This window comes from Camelina sativa, chromosome 2 (genome assembly GCF_030686135.1).
Source record: "Camelina sativa cultivar CO46 ecotype springtype chromosome 2, ASM3068613v1".
Lineage (NCBI taxonomy): Eukaryota > Viridiplantae > Streptophyta > Magnoliopsida > Brassicales > Brassicaceae > Camelina > Camelina sativa.
The window spans coordinates 13464447-13478183 of record NC_141881.1 but is presented as its reverse complement, the minus strand read 5'-3'; the positions used below and the strand labels follow the sequence as shown (position 1 = coordinate 13478183).

Here is a 13737-nt window from a genome sequence, read left to right as displayed (position 1 = left end):
TTAAGTTATATTAACAACATATAAACATTTATAATTACGTATACAAATATAAAACTTAATAATTTAAATCTATATAGTTAAAAATCAAAAATAAATATTAAAATTAAATTAATGTAATTTTAAGCGGTTTAGGCAGTCATCTAGGCGTCTACTGAGCGCCTAGCGCCTAGACGGCGCCTAGACGGCCGCCTAGACCGCTTTCTTGAACACTGCGAGATATATTCCGTGTCCAAGTTTGGAACCATATGTGAAACGTTTCAAGGAAGTAAAAATCAAGAGTACATGTTGTGTAGACATGTAGCATGTCAAGTTGCTATGTAATATCTCAAAACATCAATACAAACTTATTTAATGTCTTAATGTCTTATGCAAAAGAAAGAATGAATTAGATAAGTAGAAGAAAAACTACTGTCCGGAAGCCTGACCTTCCTTTGTTGTCTTATACATTTCGTCTATCACACTCTGTTCAATAACGCCAATAGAAAGTGATATTAAAAGCTAAATCTTTTAAGCTTGATAAAGCCTAATGTTTAATATTACCTGATAGTATTTGAGCAATTGGGGCCTCTTCTTTTTGTAGGTTGGAGTAAGAAGGTCTCTTTCCATGTCGAAAGCAACTGGTTCTAGATGAACAGCTTTAATGATCTCAAAACCCTTCATCTACAAATGCATAGAGTTAAAAACCAAAAGAAAGTTCCAAATAAAAAGGAGAAAGAGAAAAATAAGAAAACCTTTTTCTCTTTAGCTGTTTTAACGAGCTCCCCAAGTATGAATGCTTTTGCCTTTGCGTTTTGGCAGATGGAGTTGAAGTCTCCATTCACTCCATTCTCCACGGCCCATCTTTCAAGAGTTTGCTGGGCCGGGTTAGCAACTGCGACAAGGAAGGACTCAAAGCTGTTTCCATACACCCATACCTAAAAAAAAAAGAAACTTTTTGATGAAACTTTATGCTGATGAGACGTAGACTAATATATATGTGACATCATCGAATTGGCTCACAATCCGTAAACTAACAATTATAAAGACTAGGCTACAATGAATATAACTTACTGAATCAATAGCTTCTACTTGACTGTAGATATTTTCTAAATTCTCAACTGCGACATACTCTCCTTGCGCGAGTTTGAATATGTTCTTTTTCCGGTCAATTATCTTCATGCTTCCATTTGGTTGCCACTCACCAACATCACCTGGTGAAATATACATAGTAAAATAAGGTAAAGACTAAAGAATAACTGACATTGACAATGATAGCAAATCAAACTGATCAAACTGTTGTGGTTTTTCTAATAACCTGTGTGCAACCAGCCATCAATAAGAACTTCTTTTGTGAGGTCTTCACGTTTGTAGTACCCGGAAAACAAAGTTTTTCCACGGATGCAGATTTCGCCACGGGGAGTACTTCCAAGAGCATCGTAATTCATTCCGGGACAGATTCAAGGCGTATATCCACGTTTGGCACAGGTGGACCAACTGTTCCAAGCATGTCTAGTTCGTCTGGGAACGTTGCAAAGGTTCCAGCACAGCTCTCTGTTAGACCTACCGACAAGAAAAAATCATAAGTTCAGAGATTGTTATCTCTAAGTGAGTCTCTTTTGGGTATAGAGGTTTACCATATCCTTGTAGAACATGACAACATGCCACAACTCTTAGAAATGATTCTATGTGACTAGCAAGAGGAGCTGCTCCAGATAGAATAATCCTCACATTGCCTCCAAGTCCTTGTTTAACCTTGAGAGAGATAACATATGAGGGTTGAAATCTCAAAGAAGTTTCTGATCGGTATTGAAGATCATTACTTACCTTGTTGAATACAAGTTTGTCACAAAATGGAGCTGCCGCCACATGGGACTGTCCCTTCTTCATATTTCCAAATTTACTGAAGACGATCGAGTGTGTTAGATATCTATATGCACTTAAGGTAATTAGGTTTAAGTGACATAGAAAAAGACTTACTAGGAAAAAGCAACATCAAACACCTTCTTTTTGAAGAAACCACCACCAGATAGTTTTTGCTGGAGTCCTGTTGGAGATGATAATTTACATATAAGTGGTCAAAAAGATGAAATCAAGTATATTATTATGCTCTAATTAACTATATGAAAATATTTTTACGAGAACTCAGTAATGAATACCTGTGTATACTCGATCTAAGACACGAGGAACAGCGCAAAAGATACTTGGTTTTAGCTCACCTAGGTCTTCAATCAACAATTTGACATCCTGAGGACATGAGGTAGAGATATATACACTAATTTACAACCAAAAAAATATCATTTACTTGGAAGCTTAGACTTGAGTTATACTCACTCACCCCTCGCCAGAAACCAATAGAACCACCTACTTGAATAACACATTCTTCGATAGCCCGGTCAAAGACGTGCGCAAGAGGAAGATAAGAAATATACACGTCCTTCTCAGATATCTGTTTTGTTTTGCAAAACTCAATGTAACTTAAAACTTTAAAAAATTGCTGTTTCAATGTGAATCATGATAAATGGAAAGAAACTCACGTTTGCCTTAACATTCTCAAGGAAATGCATCACTCCAGTAGTTATTGTAACAATGCTTTCGTTGGAAATCAGAACTCCCTTCGGATCACCAGTGGTTCCACTAGTATACATAATCGTGCATATGTCGCTTTGCTTTTTAACAGGGAGATCATATTCTTTACCTTCACCCTGTCACAGATAACCACAATAGAAATATATTTCAAATCATATTCTATGTAATGATCATTTTCAATCATATTTATATGTAATGATTAAATTTTATGTATTGATCCTACCAGCTTCAAAAACTCATCCCAAGAATGTATTACCAACCCCAATTTTTCAGCTTCTTCTTTCTCTTCCGGTTTGACACCGCCAAAGCTCACAACAGCTTCATTTGTAAAAATTGTATCATTAGCATCACAACTATTATAAAATGAAAAAGGTGAATGGTTCACTGAGTATTACTCACTCTTCAGATATTTTGTTGAGTTTGGACAAGTCTTAAAAATCTGACAGTCAAAAGAAAGATACATTTAAAATCTTCAGAATAGTTAAAATGTAAAAAGCCTATCTCTGGAGTTAGCATATGCTATAGCCTATAAGTGAAAGATACCTCAGGGATCTTCTTCTCCTCCACAAACGCAATCGAAACCTCTGCATGTGAAATAATGAATTCCACAGCACCAGCGCCTGTGTTCAAAAACCGGACTGTGTGTTAATACACTAGATCTAGAAGACTCAAAAGAGCAGGATCATCAAAAGACACGATACATATAACGACAGGTGCATTTATATACCTAATGTATCGTATAAAGGGACACAATAGAGGCCATGTGCATTACATGCCTGCATTACAAATGCACCATTATTGATCAAGTCAAAGTAAAAGAACATCAAAGATATTATTAGCAAAGTTTAGACGTTACACATACCTCCATGCTAATGATCCACTCAGTACAATTTATACCATAGATACCACATTTTTCTCCCTAGCATTTCCACATATCAGAACATAAGATACAAACTTAAGGCACGATATGATCACATTGGAAAATGTATAAAAAACAAAACACGTAAATATGAATTTTAACCTCCTGAATCCCACAACTACGTAGAGAATTTCCAAGTTTTATGACGATATCATATACTTCTTTGTATGTTTTCCACACGTACTTCCCTGCCTACATATTGATAAAACTGTCAACTCAAAAACACAACATCTTATACTAAAAACTCAATAAAATAAAAATAATAAATAAAATAAAAACACCTTCCCGTTCACAATCTCACGGCGACCAAGCATTCGATTGTTTGGATATTTCTCAACAGCCGTGCTGCACGAAGAAACACACGATATATAGAAAACATTTATTAATTAAGGATTCTCACTAGAAGTCCAACATTCATCCATATCGAGCCACTAAGTAAACTAACAAATGCTTCTTACTAAACATGATTTTTTTTTCCCCAAGATCCATAATCGATACACGTTTATCACAACCACATGTTTGAAAAAGTTAATGCAACAATCATGGATCAAAGCATTTTTTTGGGATTATAACATATTAAAAAAAAATCGTTCAAAATATATAACAATAATGCAGCAAGAAAAACTAATGGCATGAACACATTATTTATCGTGAAAACATAAAAAGAAACGAGATCCTGACCGAAAAATATCCCAACAGCTCTGGATTCCGTCGATGGGATTTGGGAAACCATTCTGGGCAAAAGTACTACGATAAACAGGGCCAACAGAGGGGTTTCCATCGGTGGCTTCCTTAGCCGCCTCCACCTCAAAAATGAATCTCTTCTGCGACGTCATTTTTCTCTCTTGTTCTCTCGGGTACAAACAATTTTTTTTTTATGACCAATCAATTGCTATTTGCTATATTTGAATCAAAACTATGTGACTGAGTGAGGTTGTGGCTTAAGAACCGGTAGTGATAAGAGCACCATCCCTAACTTTAACTCCAAAAATAGAGTATTAAATAGTGTTACTCTTTGTCCGAAAAAAAAATAAAAATAAATAGTGGTACTCTAAATTTGGAGTAACAAAATTCATTAATAGCTATTTTAAGAATGAAACTTATTTCATTAAAAAGGTGATTCTTCAAAGGGAGATTCTCAAAAATAGCACCAATTTAAATTTTTGTTCCAAAACTAGCACATATTCTTAATTGTTCCAAATATAGCACAATTTTAATTTGGGGAAATTATACAAATAAAATAAAAATATTAAATAAAAGTAAAAGAAAAGAGAAATAGTAGCAATCGTTATGCATAAAACCTAAAAAAACTCCAATTGAATTCGAGAGGCTCGAAGGAGGAGGAGACAGAGCAACGGAGTGTACGTACGGGGAAGAGTGAAGAGAGAGAGAGGCAAAGCTTTGAATTTGAGGAATGAAATCGGAGATGATGCCGCCACTGACGCTTCTCTATCGCTGTAACCTTTTCAATCTCGAATTTTAAACTCATGGTAAAATTGATATTTTGGATTCTCGATGTGAAGCTCGATTCTGGATTCAATTCTTAAATCTCATTACTTTGTCCAATATAAACCTATGTCGTGATTAAATCACAATCTCATTTTCAAAAAGTTTCAGATTTTCAGTAGATTGGATGATTTGTGATTTGGGTTTCTCAGTTTCTAAACTGGTAAGTTTCCATTCCACCTTTTCTATGTTCATTGGATTTAACGAGTAATAGATTTTGGTTAAGTTTAGTTTAATTTTTGTAACTTGTACTTAGTGCAATCTAATTGATTTTCTTACTTACTCATGGTTCATTCCGTATCGATTTTAAAGTAGATGGATGGCTTAACATAATTTCATGGTACCTTTACAGGATCTGATTTATTAAAAATGATTTGGTTTGAACACAAATGACCTTTTTTAGTTTTTGCTTTCAAGAAAACGTGTTTATAACCTTTGTTTGTTATCTTGTATCAAACTTGGTCACCTTTGTTTGTTTATCCAGGAGATAAGCTTTATACATATCATAGTTATTAGACTTAATTTATACATTAAGCTTGGGTTGCTGATTTGGTTAAGTGTTTTTGTGTTGTATTATTCTTTACTTTAGTTTGATTATTATACTTGGCCACTACATATTGACTTATCATGACTCATTTTGCATTTATGTAATTTTGTTTTTCTAGAATCATAACTAAAGTTGTTCTTAGGTTTACTTCATGTTAATTTATAGAAACTTGAGATGAATGGTTGTGTCATTCTTATTGACTTAACTAGTTTGAAAGTTCAGGAAGAGCTCCATAAAATTGTTGGATAACTGTTGGAGTCATGATTGGTTTTAGGTGCTCTCTAAAACTTGATGCTTTCAAAGGTTTGGTTGATTTTGTATTGCTATGATTGGTTTATGAAATTCGATTATATACATGTACTGTTTGGATAAGCAGACATTAAGAGTAAGTTTATGTATTGTTTTCTTGTATTGTGTTTAGCTTGTTAATATTCTCACCTAGTGACATTTTTCAAAGAATTCAGGAAGGACTCCACGAAATTCAGGAAAGTTTATTTGAACTTCAGAACGACCTTCATCTATTTAAGACTCTCATTTGTTAATTAACCTTTAGCTTCTCTTTGATACATTATCTAAACACAACAAGAATGAGTAAACTAAATAGCTTGAATTTGTTGTATATCAAGTGTTTATTTGCATATTCTGTCTTAATTGTTCTAAGTTGACCAGGTGTGCTAGTATTGCTTTGCTACTTATGACACACTAAAATATTTGGAATTTTTGTCTATTTTTTTTACAGAATGCAAGAGGTAGTTATTCTTGATGATTTTGTGGATAGAAACGAGAGTTTAGACGAGATGGTAAAATATATTGCAAAAGAACCTTTAGTGGGGGCTTTACTACATCCAACATCACGTCTAAAATGCAGCACCATATGTTCTTAATCTTAACATCAATATTTTGGAGAAGTCTCGTGAAACATGCTTGCATACCGAAGACTTGGAAGATTTTATAGCCATGGTGAAATCAATGAAAGAGTCTGATTCACCTATCATCTATATTTTTTATTAGACATCTATGATGGATGTAAAATATTTTTATATTGTTTTGATACTTGTCTGATGTTTCTGCACTATAAGAATGTCAAAGGTTTCTATTATACAAGTTAGTGGTTGTTGAAGTAATTTTGACTGAGTTTGCTACAGGTTCTCTTTAATCCAAGAAGAAATTCACGAACTTCATGAAAGATTTCTTGAATTTCAGGATGACCTTCATAAAAACGTTTGAATTTCAAGATGAACTTAAGAAATGATAGATAACCACATAACAATAGTGATTTTTTTGGCTTCATAACCGCTTATAAGAGACTGTGGAAAAATTAATTCAAATTCAGGAAAGATTTCTTGAAAATTAGGATGGATTCCTAGATATTTAGGAAGGAATTATCGAATTTCAGGAAGGCTTTCATTGAGAAAAAAAGAAGAAGATATTTGTGATACATTGCCCCTTACTAATAGAGTAATATATCACATATTACTCATTCTAATGGAGTAGTTTGTGATACATTGGGGTAAAAGATAAATAAAGAGATTTAAATACATATATCTCTGAGTTTATAAAGGATTTCAAAATGTTTAGGAAGACGTTCTTGAAGTTCATGAAAGTTTTCCTAAATATACGAAACAACATCTATGTGGCTAACATTGGGTTTGCAATTTGTATGTCTCTGATAATTGTCAAAATCTGAAGATATAAGCATTAGCTTACATTACTAACATCATTATTTTTGAGAAACTCTGAAAAATTATAATACTAACATCATCATTTTTGAGAAACAAAACAAGTTTTGTTGAGAAGTAAACTATACTAAACATACAAGATGGTCCAATTCTACATTACGACTCTAGCTACATGTCGTAGTCGTTAACTCCATCTTAGTTAACCGGTTGCTTCCTTATTTTTTTACCCGTTAACTTGAGACTCATAGTTGAAGTTTCAATAGCTAAATCTTCTAGTTTCTCCTCCTGCACTACCAAATAAAAACAGTAGCTAACTAAACAAACAAAAAAAAAGTTTTAAAGAGGAAAGAAAAAATGATCAGGTTTACATTGGTATGCTTCATAGTTCCTAGAAATAAGAATTGCTTCTGTTTCAATGGAACATACATACCTGAAATAAAAGACCTGAGAAATTAGGATCTCAAAACTCCATTACTTCTCTCTCTATGTTCTTAAAACAATCCAACAACGCTTCATTTGCTATTGCATGTCATCTCCATTGATTCAAATCCAGAACCGATAAACACCCATCCTTCACTTGATCTGATGAACTGTGGCTCAAACTCGTCACCTCTGTCTTCAACGTCGTCAGGAACTATCGATCTAGAATGCTCTATGTTCCTCCCCCGCCGCATTTATAAACCGAGACCACAAAATCTCATCTGATTTGACCTGGACATGAAACAAAAACAGAGCTACAAATCTGAATTCGATTGGTAATGGAATCCATGAGTCTCTGATGAAATCACTTGATTGAAGTTTCAATCGATGAATTAATCACTTAATTGAAAGTTCTGAGATTGGAAATGGAGATCTCATATTGGAACAAGCTTCATGGGAGAAAGCTAAAAGAGATCGTGAGTTTGATTTTTATTAATGATAAATTTTGTTGTTTTACCTAAATATTTAATATTTACAAATGTTAATTTTGGAAAAATTGAGCGTGTGTGCTAACTTTGGAAGAAAAACTTAGAATGGTGCTAGTGTATTTCTCTTCTTTTTGATATGTTTCTGTTTTGTACGTAAATGCTTTAGTTTTATACTTCAACTTATATCCAAAGAAATTTAGTTATCTTAGGTAGTTAAAATTTAAAATGCAATAAAGAAACATAATATAAGTGTTTAACTAGTGATAAAAATAAGATAGGCCCTGTTCGGGAGAGAGTCGCAACGACAGCTATCGGCGACTAAAAATTTGCCTTTACTTTTCTCCATCTTTTCTTCATCTCTTTTAATTTTTTGTCGCTGTGACTTCAATTGTCAAATTTCAGAATCACTGAAAAAACCAGCTACACAACTCAAAGCTTTCTTTTAGAAGCAGCGACAGTTGCTAGATTTAAAAAATCAAATCTTCATTCTTAGATTTGTAAAACTGTATTTTTTTCTTCATGTAAAATTAGAAATCTTTGTTGGGAGTTTGCTAAATTTATAGTTATACCCTTTAAAATACTCATAATTACAAAATTGCCATATCAAAAAAAGAAGAAAAAAGCCGATATGAATCGCGCGACAGTTAAAAGAACAGGGCCATAGACGTCTTTTTTGGAGTTCAAATAGATGTTTATGTGTAATTATATTAAATTAGTTAAAAAGGAAAGTTATTTAGATAAACTTAAACAAAATATTACTGTAATATCTTATTATGTATAAAATTATGTTGCAAATTCATTGAAATATTGTTAAAATAAATGGTATGGGGTTTTTGTTTATTTCTTTTTTTGAATTTAATGTTAAATTATATTAAAAAGAAAAAATTACGGTGTTACAACTAGTGCATCGTTTATTTTGAACTTAAAAACTGAGCTAGAAACCAGAAAACAAAATTAGCTGAAAATCAAACATGAGATTGAAACCAAAGTTGGAAACCCTCATCATAGCGACGATCTCCTAAGCGACCAAAGCTAAAAGCTGGTCGCGTATTTGTCTTTCCACCCAACCGATCAAAAATTCAACAGACTTCGGTGCATCTCCATGTCTTCTCCCATTTTGCTCTCGCCAGATCGTATACACCACTACTTGAAAAACATACCGAAGAAGAAAACCCTCAACCCGAGACAGTTGAGACTGCGAGATATGAGCTATTAACGAACCCCAATCCGTTGTGTAGCTAACCTTGAACAAACCTTTAGCCAGTGTAGACCAAACAGCCAAGGAAAAGGCGCAGGAGAAAAAAAAGATGGCCCCGAGTTTCCAGAGCAGAATTGCAGAAACTACAAGTCCCCACAGCCCCACTATTCCATAACACCATTCGAGCCCCAGTTGAAAGTCGATCCTGAACCGCCAACCACACACAAAAGGAATATTTGGGAGTACAATGAGTAAACCAAACTCCCTTATGCCAAGAAACCAAACTACCTGCAGTACGTATATGGTTCCAAGTATCCTTTGTTGAGAACTTTGGTCGAAAAACATCATTCTTCCCTCGCCAGAGTGTTCTATCCACAGCCTCCACTCTAGCATCCTGCTTAGTAGACAGAGCTTGTTCCAGTTCATTAAGCTGGCTCCCACGATGTCTACGCCTTCTCCGATGGGTCCACGCTTCAGCCAAAGAACACTGTTTACTAATCCCCATATCAATAACCCCACGTTCACCAACCAACTCCATGAGACAACCCATATCCGACCATCTATCAAACCAGAACAAGGTAGTTTCTCCATTACCCACTTCTACTCTGCAGAAATCGGCAGCAACACCCCTGAATCTGAGGAGCTTTTTCCAAACCCAAGAACCTACACTTGTAGTATCCTGCACCGACCAAAAAGACCCCTGTTTCAACAGGTTCGAATGAACCCACTGAACCCACAAAGAGCTACCCTTCGAAACAACTCGCCAAATCAACTTCAAACAACTAACTACATTTGCTTTATTAAGTGATCTCAACCTAGACCCCCCTCTGTTTTGGGCTTACAGACCACCTCCCACGAGACTTTGGACTTTTTAGGATTCATATCTGGCCCCGACCAGAGGAAAGCTGCACACATCAAATCGATAGCATCCAAACAATGTTTAGGAAGGCAAAAAGCACCAAGCCAAAAGTTGCACACACTCCTGATAACAGAGGAAATCAGACTGAACCGGCCTGCATAAGATAAATAGCGTGCTGTCCACGAACCAATACGCTTTCTAAGTTGCTCCAACAAAGGAGAACAATCTGCATAAGTAAGTTGCTTAGTAACCTACGACATCCCTAAATATCTAACCGGCAAGCGTCCCACTGCAAACGGAAAACTCTCCCCCAAAGGATCCACGTCTCCAGCCAAATAAATTGTGGACTTCTCCATGCTAATCTTTAGCCCTCATATCTTAGCAAACTCCTCAAAAACATCAACAATCCCTCTTATTAAACGTCTCTTTCCATTGGTAAGCACCATAAGATCATCCGCAAAGCTCAAGTGTGTTAGCCGAAGATGCTGGCATCGCGGATGATAGCCAAATAAACGATCCCCCGCAGCCCTGTCCAACATCTTTGATAGGACATCCATGCAAATGACAAACAAATACGGCGAAAGAGAACAACCTTGAAAAAGCCCTCTTGAACTACGGAAAAATCCAGCCAGTTCACCATTCACTTGTACCGAAAAAGAAGCTGTAGAAATGCATAGCATTAACCAATGAATAAATAATGGCAGGAATTGCATCACAGAGAGAGCTTTTGAAAGAAAAGACCACTGAACCGAATCAAACGCTTTTGAGTTATCAATCTTAATCGCACACCTACTAGAGATGGAATCCTTATGGTAATCCTTAACCAATTCAGTGGCTAATAACACATTTTCAATCAACAAACGATCCTGAACAAAAGCCGACTGGTTACTTGATATGAACTTGGGGAGTATGCGCTTCAGTTTATTGGCTAAAACTTTGGAAATCACCTTATATAGCACTTTACAACAGGATATAAGTCTATAATCCTTCATCTGCCTTGCTTCCAAGGTTTTGGGGATGAGCACGAGAATGGTTGCGTTTACACTTTTAGGGAGACTGAACTGCCAAAACAAACTCCCTTCCTACTAACGGCCATGTAGCCTTGTAGAACTCTGCTGTGTATCCATCTGGACCAGGTGACTTATCACTCGGCATGGAAAACAAAGCCTTCTTAATTTCCTCACCCACACTTCCTTCACAAGATCTTCGCAGTCTACCATGGAACAACGGTATGACAACAAACTCTCCAGACCTTCCACTGTTGGACCTTCAAAATCACTCGGAATGGCCTGCAAAAAATCTTTGAAGTGCCTTTCAGCCTCAACTTTAATATCCTCTCCCATCACAACCACACGACCATCATGACACTGTATTTCCCGGATACTGTTTTGCATTTCTCTCACTTTAGTTGTTTTGTGAAAAGTTTTGTTATTTCTATCCTCCACCTGAAGCCAATGCAACTTCGACTTCTGTTTGAGATATTTTTCCTCCAGACCTGCCAAAAAATCCCACCGCCTATATGCCTCATGCTCCTCCGCCATGGCTTGTGGTGAAGGATGTTGCAAATTGGATTGCTGCTTGTGACACAATGTTTGAAACGCTTCTTTTGTCTTTCGAACCAAATTCCCATTCTCTGTTTTGCGAGGCTCCTTAGTCGAGGTTTTAGCGCTTTCAACTTCTTTGAAAATCGAAATAGAGTGGAAGTTGATAAAAACAGAGGCTCTGTTTCATTCCAGTAGCCACTCACCAGTGGAAAGAACTCCTCCATTTCCGTCAAAACATTGACAAAATTAAAAGGTCGTTGTTTTACTTGAGGACTAGCTTCACCATGAACCATTAGCCGACTATAGAGGTGGTCGGAACAACCCCCTGCATCAAAAATGGTATAGCTTTGTGAGAATATACTATCCCAAACTGCATTAACCATCACCCGATCCAATTTCTTAAGTATCAAGTCATCATCACGTTTGTTACACCACGTAAACAGGGGACCGTGGGCAGTTAAGTCAACCAACAAACAGGAAATAACCACAGCTTGGAAATCCCTCATTCCCACTGTAGTCAATGGACTATCATCCACCCTGGAATGTTCTACCATATCCAAAGTTTCGTTAAAATCACCTAACAGAACCCAAGGCTTCTTACGAAATAAGGGAGAATCATAATGATCTTGTATCTCCTGCCACAACACTTTTCTGGCTTTCACTGTATGTAAACCATACACGAAAGTGCAAATAAACCATACACGAAAGTGCAAAAAAACTCCTCCTGATTTTCCAACTTCACCGAACACGTTATGAGCTGCTCACTTTTATAAAAAGGATCAACCCTCACACTGTCCCTCCATAGCACCCAAATATGCCCTCTACTACTATGCTCATAATTCGTCAAAACTGACCAGTTTGGGAACAACTTTTTTCCCAACCTTCTCTTCTTTAACTCTATATCTCCAACATTTAACCAAACTGAAAATTACTCCTCCCCACCCATTCTTTGATCACGAAATGCTTAGACGTCTTATTTAACCCATGAACATTCCATGAGAACCAAGACATTAATGTTTTGATGAAGCCTTCCTCCCCTGATTTCTAGGTTGGTCCCTAGTCACAAGTGCATGAAGAGTAGAAGCGGTTTTCTGAGCCGTTTTGGTGCTTCGAGGCAAATAAGTTCTCAAAGGGATCTCCTCTGTCGAACTCTGTGGTTTAGCAGCAGTACCCCGTGGACGTACCGTGACCAGTGGATTCCCCGGATCCAGGGAACCTCCAACTGCAGGTTGTTCAGATGTCTCATCTGCTTCAGTTCCAAAGCTGCAAAAGATTTTTTTAACAGCGATTCACCATCAGACACCACAGCATCTTTACTTTTCTAGGACTCATCCGAGTTGACTTTTGTGTGATCCAAACCTCCTGCTCTTGCCCTACCACAACCTTGTCGGATGCAATCCCCTCCACCATAGCACTAACCACCAAACCCTCCTTTTCTTGCTGTACCAAACCCTCATCAGGTGAGGGTTATTGTGAATCCTCCATCACACCACTCCCCCCAACCCCTCCATTAATAACTCGTGAATCAGAAGTCAGAACAAGTGCATCAACATTTTCTGGTTGCTTAGTCATAGCCACATCCCCCATCCCCGCGGACATACATGTGGCACTGAGATGTCCCCATTTTTTACAACAGCCACACTTTGGTGGTAGCCAGGGGTAACTATATGTAATAACAGAGTCCAACTCTCCCTCTTCCTCACCCATGAACACATACTCCACCTGATGTGAGCACGGGATCAGACATCTCTCGGACATCTCTCAGACACCTCTCGGACACTCGGACAATCAGTACTAGCGTCTAACAGCTAGCTTAGGCGGCAAGGATATCTCCCGAAACTATAATGCGGGATCAACCATTCCCCAAGGATCTTCAAGGAGGAGTAAGGCAAGGTCATCTAATTGCAGTTCCAGGCCAAGCTCCAACCATTACACCAAGGACTCATGGCTAGCATTACCAATGAAGAGCCTTGGGTGCGACCAGCTTTGGGAAGCTTGATGTGCGTGTCTTC

General features: G+C 36.9%; 2 pseudogenes across 1 annotated transcript; both read right to left on the bottom strand.

Moving 5' to 3' along the window:
* Positions 1-266: 266 nt before the first annotated feature.
* On the bottom strand, positions 267-4377 carry LOC104719445 (long chain acyl-CoA synthetase 5-like; annotated as a pseudogene). Its single transcript, XR_015573688.1, has 19 exons — positions 4166-4377; positions 3766-3829; positions 3587-3676; positions 3428-3484; positions 3293-3341; positions 3109-3185; positions 2965-3004; positions 2789-2883; positions 2514-2681; positions 2315-2425; positions 2136-2223; positions 1957-2023; positions 1804-1879; positions 1614-1731; positions 1295-1539; positions 1051-1190; positions 732-914; positions 541-660; positions 267-462 (listed from the first exon to the last, which is right to left on the bottom strand). The product of XR_015573688.1 is annotated as a long chain acyl-CoA synthetase 5-like (transcript).
* A 4712-nt stretch (positions 4378-9089) lies between these two features.
* Positions 9090-9827, bottom strand: LOC147948555 (uncharacterized; annotated as a pseudogene).
* Between the last annotated feature and the right edge of the window lie 3910 nt (positions 9828-13737).